A 12,876-nucleotide genomic window follows, 5' to 3' on the forward strand; every position below is an offset into this window, starting at 1 on the left:
TTTATGTACTTGGATTGAGTAATGAAAATCTCATCTTTCATTTGTAGTATTTGTAAACCTATAAAATAATTTATCTCACCAATTAATGACATCTCAAATTCTTTGCTCATTTCATTTCCAAAGTTCTTGCATAGAGAGTTACCACAAAAGATAATATCATCAACAAATATGGCTGAGATTAGTATTCCATTTTCATCATTCTTCATGTACATATTGTTGTTTTCACTTGTCCTTATAAAACCAATCTTGATCAAATAAGAGTGTAATCTCTCATACCATGCTCTAGGTGCTTGTTTCAGACCATATAAAGCTTTGTTCAATTTACATACCTGATATTTATTCTTGTCTTCAACAAATCCTTTAGGTTGTTCAATAAAAACTTCTTCTTCTAATATACCATTCAGAAATGCAGATTTGACATCCATTTGATATACCTTAAAATTCTTGTAAGCAGCATATGCCAACAATGTTCTTACTCCTTCAAGTCTAGCCACAGGTGCAAAAGTTTCACCATAATCAATTCCTTCTTCTTGAGCATAACCTTTGCAAACTAGTCTTGCTTTATTTCGAATGACCTCACCTTTTTCAATTAGCTTGTTTTTGAAAATCCACTTTGTACTGATTATATTTTTGTCCTTCAGTCTTGGGATTAGAGTCCATGTGTCATTCTTCTTGATTTAATCAATCTCTTCTATCATAGCATTTATCCAATCTTCACTGTTAAATGTCTCTTTCACTATTATTGGTTCAAATTCAGATATCAAACATGTGTTCTGTCTCAGTTTGTTCCTTGCCATCACTGGATCATCCTTATCTCCTATAATTTGACTTGATGCATGATGTCTTCTGACATACTTGGCTAATACAGGCTCAATAGGCTCTGTATGATCTTCTTCATCACTCGGTAACTGGATATTCTCTTCATTTCCTCCTATAGTTTTCTCGGTAAGACTTGTTGGTTAAAAATAGACAAATTCATCATAATCTTCTAGTTCCTTGGAATTTCCTTCATCATTCCTTTCTGCAAATTCATCAATTTTCACATTTTCACTTTCTACTATTTTATGAGATGATTTGGTCAGACATTTAAATGCTTTACTTCTAGAAGAATAACCAAGAAATGTTCCTTCTTCATTTTTCTGATCAAACTTGCCATTTCTATCATCTTTGTGTACATAGCATCTACTTCCGAAGATTTTAAAATAACTTACATTAGGTTTCTTGTCATACCAAATTTCATATGGTGTCTTCAAAGTTCCTTTCTTTAGTTGTACTTAGTTCAGGGTGTAAACGGTTGTGCTTATTGCTTCTCTCTAGAATATTTGTGGCACTTTCTTTTCAATCATTAGGGTTTTGGCACTATCCATAATAGATCTGTTTCTTCTCTTAGCAATTCTATTTTGTTGTGGAGTTCTCGGTGCAGAGACTTGTCTTTTTATACCATGATCATTGTAGAATAAGTTGAACTCATCAAATGTGAATTCTCCTCCTCTATCTGATCTAAGACATTTTAGTTGTCTTCTTGTTTCATTTTCAACTCTTTCCTTGTACTACTTAAACATTTGGAAAGCTTCTGATTTTTCTTTTAAAAACATAACTGACATCATCCTTGAGTAATCATCCACAAATAATATGAAATATTTATCACCATAATAACTTTGAACTTTCATAGGACCACAAAGATTAGTGTGCACAAGATCTAAAATTCCCTTGGTAGTATAAGACTTACTTGTAAAGCTTGATCTTGTCATTTTACCCATCTGACATCCTTAGCATATAGCATTCTCAGGTTTTTCCAAACTCGGTAGACCTCTTACTCGGTGCTTCTTGCTTATTTTGATCAGATTATCAAAATTTACATGACAAAACCTTTAATGCCATAACCAGGTATCATCTATTTTTGCATACAAACATTTATTCTGAGTTGAGTCAAGGTGAAATGTGTTACCTTTTTTTTGTGTCCTAGTAGTAGCTAACTTTCCATGCTTGTCATGAACTTTGACAATTCCTTTCTGAAATCATATTCAGTATCCTGTATTGTTTAGTTGTGCTACACTCAACAAATTGTATTTCAAACCTTCAACCCAATAAACATCATTGCATCTTGCATTGTCAAGAAGTGTTATGGATCCTTTACCTTTTACTGGACATGGTGCATCATTACCAAATCTTACATAGCCTCCATCATAGTCTTCTAACATAACAAACTTGTGTTTATCACTTGTCATGTGATGTGAGCATCCACTATCTATGATCCAAGAATCATTAGTATTTATGTGAGATATTAGGGCTTTTTCTTCATACCTTTCTTCATCTAATCCATCTTTGATAGCCACATAAACTACTTCCTCTGTATCAGTTTCATCTGATTTATCATCATTGGATTCATCATCGGCTTTTAGCATGACTTTCTATCTCTTCTTATGAAGTTTCAATGTCCTCTGTAATGATTATCTTTGTGTCTATCATCTCGGTAATCTCTCTTTTTAGTAGAATCTTTTTCAGGACAGTTAGAAGCCATATGTCCTATCTTATCACAATTGAAACATTTCAAAGGGAGTTTTCCTTTATACTTACCTTTGCCTCACGGTAACCTTCTGGCTAAAAGTGCTTCAAACTCTTCTTGCTTTCTGATTTCCTCATATAGTTTGTGTACTTCCTTCATGTTCTTACGAAATCTTTCACTTGCTCCATTGTGATCCCCTTTAGTGTACTTACTCACTCCATCATTGTAATCATCAAATTCACCAATATGAAAAGAACTAAATGCAGATTCAACTTTATTTACCGATGACCCACTGTTATCAAAGTTACTTAACTCAAATGCATGTAGCTTACCAATAGTAGCATCTAAATAAATTGAGATATTGGGTACAGACCTCAATTCATTGATTGCAGAGACTCGAATTGCATAAGCTGGTAGAAGGGTTCTTAACAACTTACTTGTTATATCCTTTTCTTCAATAGTTCCACTTGCTCCTTTGATTTGATTGACAATCTCCTTTAGTCTTGTACTATATTGGGTTATGTTTTCACCTTCATTCATCCTCATAGATTCAAGTTGTCCTCTTAGACTATCCACTTTTGCACTTTGAACATGTTCATCTCCACCATACACAGATATGAGCTTGTCCCACATTGCCTTTGCATCATTGCAACCTTCTAGATCATTAAACTCTGAATCGGTCAATGCAGATGTTATTTCAATCATTGCTTGAATATGTTCTTGCTTTGCCTTTATTTCTTCCATTGTCAATGGATAGGTGCTCGGTGTGATGAAATCATTTCCCTGATAATATACAACATATTCTCCAACTCTAGATAGGTGCAGCTTCATCCTTTTCTACCATGTAGAGAAACTTGACTTGTTTAGCTTCGGTGCATCCCTCTTATACATCTTTGGATCTTTTCCTCAAGTACCTTTAAACTTTTTTTCATAGTCCAAAGCTCTGATACCAATTGATAGTTCTGATACTTAATGTTAAGTACAGATGCCAAGCTAATAAGATGAGAGGGAGGGGGTGAATCATACAAACTTAATCTTCCATAAAAATATTAGATTCAACCTCGGTAACCTATACTTCAGTAATATAACCAAAACTGCTAAACATGCAAACTCAAAAGCATATAAACATCATAACACTCATAACACCAGATTTAATGTGGAAACCCAAATAGGGAAAAACCACAGTGGTATTTCAGACCCACTAAGAAATATACTCTTCTAGAGTATGCTCGGTTAAAAGCAAATCCTATTAAAGATTACAAACACATTGCTAGATGTGACCTAGTTAAGGGATTTCCCTCAGATCTATTAGGATCTTCACCTTGTTAGAAGTGACCTTGTTAAAGGATTTCAAACCCTCAATTAGAATGTCACCTTACTAGAGGGTTTTACAAATAAGACTGTTAAGTCCACTCGGTTAAGAGATTTTCTGTCACTTTACAAAATAACGGTAACAAAAATCTATCTGCAACTTCACATCTAAAATGCTAAAGCAGATTCTTATTTTCTCAATACAATATAGACATAGAACTAATCTTGTCCTTCTACTGGGCTCTACACTCTGTTATTCAAAATAGGTCTTCAATCTTCTATGCTCGGTAAGCACTATGTAGCATCCCTGTGCATACACTTGCCCGCATACATTGTTTATCAATCAGTTCCTTATTTATAAACAATTTGCCAACTGCTTAATCTCCTTGATCACATTTCCCATGATCAATCATAGCCATCAGATCTTCAAACTTTGACCAGGTTTAATGTATCCTTCGATCTAAAATCATTTTACCTTGCCTAGGAACTTGCATACATTTCTTGGAACTTGTGCTAGTGTATTGCGGTTCAATCTGAGTTGTAGATCTTCCTACCAATTTTCCTTTGCCATAGATTCTTTAACAAACTTCATTCATGACATACCAATCATTTAATCATAGCCAGCTCATCAGCTATCATGCCCAAAAATTAGGGCAAGAATAGGATAAATTTTTTTTCATTTTTTTTTTATAAAACATAACTTTTAAAAGCATTAAATTGACAAATATAAAATGCCACAACATGTTTCATCTTAACTATGTTTATAGTTAATCTTTTCTACTAGCTTCAGGTACGCAAATTTTTAATTAGATTATATATGGGATCCTACAATACATAAATACTATTTTAACTCTTCAAATTAGCCCAATAGATTAATCTGAATCCAAAAATCTAAATTTGATAGACAAGGAAACCAGTAATTTCCAATAGTTCTTATTTGCCTTTAAGAAGAAAATTAAATTATTCTCAGCACTTAGATTTTTTTTTTGTATTTATTCTTCCTAACAATTAATTAAATATTAGACTGAGCTAAAACAACTAAATTTATTTAATTAAAATTAAATATCACTTCATTGATTTTTGACTCAAAATTAACACAATCTATTGGAATTTAAAATATTAACTTCATTAACATATGATTTATAGATGTCTCAGTCTAATTAATTTTTAACATAAATAATACTTCATTAATAATTAAATTTATAAAGAAAGTATGATCTATAAAGCAATTACCTATAATTAGGTTCATCTCCAAATAAAATAAATATTTAAATCTAAAGATTTGTTTTATTCTTAAATTTCCATAACTTTCTAATTATATTTTTAATTAATATAATGACTTTCTTTTTTTTTTCCAAATTTATAAAAGACAATGCCATGCAAACCCTAGCTAGGGGTTTTGCATTATAAAATACTCATTATATTTTAAATTTTACCATTGTTTTTATATTAATACCCTAGCCCTACCCAGGCTAGGGTTTAATATTTTATTTTGACTTGGGTTTACGTGCAGGGGCGATTGGAGGTTTCGTGGTAGCAGCCATGGTGGATGGGTAGAGGCACTAGCTTTTGGAGGGGAGTAGCGGTGGTGCCCGAGCCCACCATTGACTGTGGGCCTCTGTGTGGAGCACGGCCCGCACAGGGAGCTGGGGCCCCTATGAGGGTCGCGACCCGCACAGAGGCTACGACCTCTATGAGGGCCGTGGCCCGCACAAGGACTGCGTGGCCGAAGCCCTGCGGGGGTTTCTAAAAGCCCCTTTTTAAACCCCTTTTTCTTTGCTAAATTTTTTTTGTTTGTTTATTTTTTATTTTTTTTATTTTTTTATAATAATAATAATAATAATAATATATATATATATATATATATATATTTACGTATATATATACGTTTTCATGTGCATGTAAGTATATTTATATTTATATATAAATATTTATATAAATATATATACATTTTTATATCTATATATTTGTTTATATATATATATATATTTATTTCGTAGGTATTTATATGATATATTTTATATGTATATATATAAGTATATACATGAAATTTACATGTATATGATTACATATATTTATATATAACTATATTTTTTTATACAACAGAATTTACATATTGAATAGTCCATAATATTTTGATGTTAGGTAAGTATTCGAGCAAATTACTGAAGCATTATATTGTTTCCTTTTGATTTATTTCTTTGTATAAATTTCCTAGATGCAAAAATAAATTAGATGGATTATGAAAGATTCTGATTTCAATTATAGCAAAAGTAAAGTAATTAAGTTGTTTATTGTAGATGTTATTTTCAGTATATAAATAATGTCAGTATTTAAAAATACCTAAATTCAACTATATCAAGGACTAAATTTAATAAATTTACCAACAACCTAATAAATCTAGATTTTATTTAAATAAAACTATAATAGATTAAGATTTTCATTTTCTGCAATAATTAAATTGACAGATTTTGCAAATTCTACAGCAACTAAATATATGGCTATAATTTATTAATCTAGAAACCTTAGAGATGGATATACAATCTTTGCCCTTATTTTTTGCAATTAAAATAAAAGATAAAATCACAGATAAAATAAATTTACAAAATTTAATAAAATGACTTTTTTTTAATTTCCATGAACTAATGCATGCAAATCAAATGCCTTTCTTTCCTAATATAGTATTTAAATGCATAAAAGGAATTAAATAAATCTCTTTCTTATCAAAATATCCTACAACACAACAATGTTATCTTTCAGAAATTTAGAAAGCTAAAACAAAGTTACTTCTTTCTTTTCTGCAATATTGCTTGAATAAATATTACATAACATCAAACACATTCCCAAGTCTTTATAGTCACTTTACAAATGGGTCCCTCCTTTCAATTTAGTGAGGACTTTCAAAGTACAATAGTTACATTTACAACATTTTTCTGCAACAAGCTAAATCCAGCCACATCTACTTGTCCTACTATTTTCTTCTATCAACCTGCAATTAAATTGAAAGCTATGACCATGGAGTGCTCACCTCCCAGCCTAGGCTAACTAGTAGCCACCATCGAGCTCGGAGAACCAAGCCCTAGATAGGATTACACACATGCAAACACAAAAGACAAGGGAAAACACAATCTCAAACACAATCCCAACCCAGGCTACACTACACCACACATTTGTGATGTCTTTTCAAGGGTGGTAGTGGACCAAGTACCCTAAGGAGACTACAAGTATGGTAAAACATATAGCCACCTCATGGCAAACCAAAACATATAGCCACCTCATGGAAAACCAAATACATCAAGTATAACAACCCCACATTCCTTATGCCCCCCAAGGCATTCATGCCTTATTTCCCTCCTTATGACCCCCAATACATAAACAAGCCATGCAGCAAGGGTCACATAAAATCCCTTGTGATCACTCTCATAATGAGAGCCTCTCACTCGAGGGCTATCACTTCTACCACCCACAAGACCATCCTCTCTCCCAAGAGTAGGAGGTCTTGATTACTCCCAAAACACATACATTGCATAAACACAAAACACCAAATAAATTTCCAAGAAATACATGCACAAAAACCAGTCTTTTTTCACAAGCATTTTTTTTTAAAAACAACATACAATAAGAAAACATTACAAGAACAATAGAACCTATTATCACTGTTTAAAATTTGGGTTTTCCTTTCCCATAATTGGCTAAGTTTTTGAAATTTTGAATTAGACACACTATCAATTGCTTCAGCTCTGTGTTAGGCCCTAGGGGTTTAGGGTTTTAATTTTAAATCGTTCAATGTTTTATCAAAAAACCCTCTGGTTTCTATTCCTTCATTACTTTATCCACTTAAGCAATGGGTCTTGGGGTCATAGGAAGTGTCTCCCCCTTGTCATTTTCCTAGGTGGTTATTTGAATTAATCATAAAATTTTACGCCTTATGTATTCTCTTCCTAATGTTGTCGGGCCCAGTAAGTTGTGCGCAGTTCTCAGGTAGATCTATGGTTTTCGCTATTTCATTAGGCGAAGTTGTGCGTGGTTTAAGACTTGTGAAATGGCGAAAGGGAGAAGCATTCTAAATGGTGCTTTTGGTCCGGTTTAAAGAGGCTTCATCTCATCCAAGATCCAATGGTTGGTGTTATTTCACAGCCTGAACTTGCAAGTGAAATACCTTTCGCGAAATGGCAAAAGTGTTTGGTGGGGCCTTGCAGTGAAGACTTTCTAAGTGACTAAAAGGTGATCAAGTCCAATCTGATCTGATAGTTTGTGCTATTTTGCAAGATGGAGATGCTCAACAGTTAGCTTTCACGAAGTGGCGAAATGACATGGCACTCCAAGTAGATGGTCTAGCTGGTCGAGAAGGCAAGTAAGATGATGGCACATGGGAGAGGCCACAATAGTCAGCAAGGCGGGTCTACAGATTAAAAGGTGGGTCCTAGAGGTGAGTCATGCCGCGGGATAAGAAGTGACCTAGCAGATATAGGTGGCAAGGATGAGGTGGAATCTAGTGTTTTCTCTTAGCGAATGAAAAGTTGACATGTCAGCTTTGAAAGTGACTAGATACTAGGTGTTTGAAGTTGAGTTAGAGGGCCCATGTTTGTCGGATTCAGTTCAGATTGTTAAGCATTGAGCAAGTCAAAAATAATCTAATGGCCCATGTGAATTGGCAAAGGTAAAGTGCTCATGTTTTATGCCCCATGAAATGGCGAAAAGGTTTTTCATCCCCAAAGGCAGATAAAGCATGAGGTTAAAGGAGGATCAACTCCATTTTGATCCAAGGGCTCGCGTTATTTCATGGTTGCGAACCACCCGAAGGATATGCTTCGTGAAATGGTGAAAAGGAGATAAGGTATCTAGGTGTCATGCTAGATGGTGATGTATCTATGGACACATGGTTTTAGAAGAAGTTGAGGGCCCACCAAGGTGTAATTGGTGGTATAAGGGAGAGACACATGGCTAATGTTGAACTAGGCTTGAATGGTTTTCTAAAACTAATGGTTGAGTGCCACGTGGTAGTTAGTAACCAATGAAAAGGTGGCGTAAGTAAAGCAACCACAAAGGTTTCCCTTAAAGGATGGTCATCTCTGATCTGATCCAACAATTCGCATTGTTTCATGGCCTGAAGTTGAAAGTTGTTTAAGCCTCATGAAATAGTGAAAGACCGCTAGTAGTCAAGGTAAAGGCGCAGTTAATGAAGATGTCAATAGTTTCGGTAAGAGTTAAACGCTGAGTAGTTAGAGTCCCATCTAATGTCTGGCACAACTTTGCGAAGGAGAAGTGCTCAAAGGATAAAGCCCGCAAAATGGCAAAAAGGAGGTGGGGCCTAGCGCGAAGGTGAGACTGTTAAGTCAGTGTAAAGGCTGATCAAGTTTCTTTTGATCAGACGGTTGGCATGATTTCGTTTAACAAAATTGCCCGAAGGTTATGCTTCACAAAATAGTGAAAGAGCGAAAGGAAAGAATGTGCAAGAATATTGTGACCCGTTGGAGCGAAAAATTTGAATTCTCTCAGGAATTCAATTTTGAAGGGACGACCGAAGCATGCGGTATCAATGTCATAGTTAAGACCCTGGGTACCATATATGATCTCCTGTCGATTGAGTAAAGGTATCATTCAAAAGAATTGTTGTAGAGGAGCAGATACAGAGCTATTTTCTTCAAATATAGAGCAAGTCAATTCAGTTGTAGAGTGGATTCCTTTGAGATAAAAGTAGGTTTTCTTGTACTCTTGTGTGGCAATTTCTTTGTGGTGTTTTAATTAAGGTCTTGATTTGTCACAGGACCAATGGGGGGTAGTATTTTAATTGCTTGCATATTTCAAAATGGCACCTAAGAGAGAATTTTTTGGGAAAGTTAATTATCAGGAGAGGGCCATTTGTGATGATTTTCTTGAACAGTTGACATTGTCAACTAATCAGGCATCAAAAGTAAAAGAATTAGTGCCAAGAGCTCCTCGCTTGAAGATAGGAGAAGGGTTGTATGATAAGGGTAATTGGTTGAGAGATCCATAGGTTGGGTTTTCTGGGTTGGGGTTATTCAAAGTTGGATTTGGAATGAGAAATTCTCCAGCCCTGTAGAATAGCATCTGGGAGTTAGATGTAGGGAAGTTGGTAGTTCCAGGGGTATTCAAGGATATGGATCTATTGACTCAAATTGCACATAATTATGATCTAGTCACAAGGAGCATTAGGGACATAAATGGGAAAGCCCTCATTGAAATCAATAATGAGGAATTCAAAAGTGCTTTTGGGCTCAATGAGTTTACCAATTTTTTGGAACCATTTAATTTCAAATCATTAGCTCAAATATACAGTGCACAGAGGAACCACCTTAGAAATGGGCCTCTTAAGGAATTTTTTGTGAAGATAGGTGGGTTGACAGTTGTAGGACCCAACACTAAAGAGCCCTTCTCATTGAATTTGTTCACCCTTAGGGCTAAGGGAATGTATTGGTCACTTTGCTAGATTTTAGGAGAGGATGCTGAAGCAAATATGCCCAATCACTACTTGCTAATGATTGCTCAGATTTTGAATCCTTCTCTTGTAGTAACATTTGATTATGCTTCTTTCATTACTGATGCTATCCATGGAGGGTTGGTAGGAATAAAAAATGGGAAGGTGGATAGGCCTTTTAGATGGTATTCACTCCTCATGCATCTATTTTTGTTCAAAGGTGGTGATTACTTTGCAAGTGGATTGGACCTCATAAAAGAGAAAGAGGGAGAAAAGACACCAATGCAACTATGGAATACTATGTTGTCATGGGACAGAGATGATGCTAGTTTCTTAAAATTTGATAAATATTTTGCATCGAAGATTAGGACTCTCCTCTGCTCTGAAAACCCAAGAATCCCCAAGGTTCTTTTGGAATTTGCTAGACCAAAAGAATTTGCAGAAAGCATAAAGATTGTTCATAATTGGGGTGATATTTACTTATACCCTATCTCCATAGTTTTTAGAGTTTTTGGTTTTAGAGGCACTCCATTCTTATTGCCCTATCAGGTCCCTCTCAAAGTGGGAATTGCAGAGATTCTCAGAGAAATTGGTAGTGTGCAAGAAGTAGAGCTGACAGGCAAGGGTAAAGGGACTATTTTCCCTATGGTTACCATAGCCCACCAATTTATAATAACTAAGGGAGGTTGGAATTGTTTTGAGGATTTTCTCAAACCTTATCATTTGTCAACTACAATATCCAGGTGTGTCGATCTAGAAGACTTCTTCAATGGCATGTTTAGAAAGAGAGTAGTGTGTAGAGGTAGACCCCATCAATTTTAGTTTCCTAAAGACCTCATTAGAAATGAGTTTGATCTAGATGAGAAGGAGCTGAGGAAGGAAAAATGGGTGGCTTATAAGAAAGCCTTAGATTTTGTACATCACTTTGATGCCAGCTATGACCCATTGTCTAGCTTTTTCCCTTTTGAGGAGAAAATAAAGTTCTTAATTATTTGCTTTGAGGATGTAATGCAGACTCTGAAAGAAAAGAGGGAGGCTGTGATTAAAAGAAACCCTGAAAAGGCAAGAATGGTTTTAAGTAGGTTTGCCTCCACCAGAGAAATCCCTCCTGGTGACTATACATTGCACAAGAAATCTAATTATAGTGTGCTGATGCCTACAACAGGGGAGCCCTCTACCTCCAAAGGAAAGAGGAAGATACAAGATGCCATTGACATCCAAGAGAGCCCAAAGAAGAAGAGAGTAGGAAAAGAAGTACAATCTGATACACCCTTGTACTCTCCATCCCAATCCCCTATTCACATAGGAGATGAACAGGCAGCAGCTGAACAACTGATACAGTTAGGCAGTCTAGGAGAAATAGCCTACACATATGATGAAGTAGAAGAGGGAATGCCAGAAGAGCCCCTTGCTACTGAAATGAACATCACTACCAATGAATTTAAGGGCCAGGAGTGGGATCTTGAGATCAAATAGGCCAGTGATGACTTCTTGGCTGACAACAATTTTGTTACATCAGGAGCATTTATGCAGTTTGTATGGAAGCAGAACATAGACAAATACAATGCAAGATGTGAGAAGAGAAAAGGTGAGCAACCTCACAAAGATCCAGCTTTGGTGGAGGAGGAAATAAAGCAAGAAATGATGGATGAATTTAAGACCATCACTCCTGAGCAATGAAGAGATATGGTGGCACAAGCTGGAGTGCTCATTCTCCCTGAGTGGGACATAGCAGATGCCTTGGTACTAGAGGCAATGAGAAAAGAAACCAAGCCCATGGAGGGAATCACTTTCAGCAAAGATAATGCTCCACTTTTCATGTGGTCTCTCAAGGGAGATGAGAATAAGAGAAGTAAGGACACCCCAGGGTCAAACTACCTTGGTGGAATGATAGTGAAGAGAGTGCAGAATATAGGGGTGGTGGAAGCTGCTAGCACTGTGTTAGAGACTGCAAAATTTAGTGTTGCAGTAGTAGAAAGGGAGGCTAAGGAAAAAGTAGACCTCCAAGTCAAGTTAGAAACAATTTTGAAGGTTTATAACAGTGCTAAGGAGGAGGTAAGAGGTAAGGATAGCATCATTGCTAAGTTGTAGAGCTAGTTGATAGGACAATACCATCAAGGTGAGTCTTCAACACTGATGATCTCCTCTTCTCCTATAAGACCTCTACCTACCAGCCCCATTGTTGAGTTCCCACCATCTCTAGCACCTTCTAGCCCCCAAATGGTTAAGATTACTCCTCAAGAGTTAGAGAATTTAAAATAGGCTCAAGCCTTGTATGCAAAGAAGTATGAGGAAAGAGTAAGGGCTACCATCTCAAGTTTTGCAGATACCATGAGTGCCTCACTATTACATGACAAGATTTTGGATATGTGGAATGAGCTCAATGGAGATAAGGCCATTTTGACACCTATTTTTGACAAGTGGAAGCCTAGAGAGCAGGAATTGGAGCTTATTTATGTATCTTATGATGAAGCAAGGGCTGATCCTATCATCAAATCCACTTGTGACACCACCAAGGACTTAGTAAAATTGGCAGAAGGGGTGGATAATGTTGACAGAAAAATCAATTTGTACAAAAAGGAGTATGTTGAGCAGGTTTTTGAATTGCTTCTGAGAGTTT

Source organism: Cryptomeria japonica, chromosome 3 (genome assembly GCF_030272615.1).
Source record: "Cryptomeria japonica chromosome 3, Sugi_1.0, whole genome shotgun sequence".
NCBI lineage: Eukaryota > Viridiplantae > Streptophyta > Pinopsida > Cupressales > Cupressaceae > Cryptomeria > Cryptomeria japonica.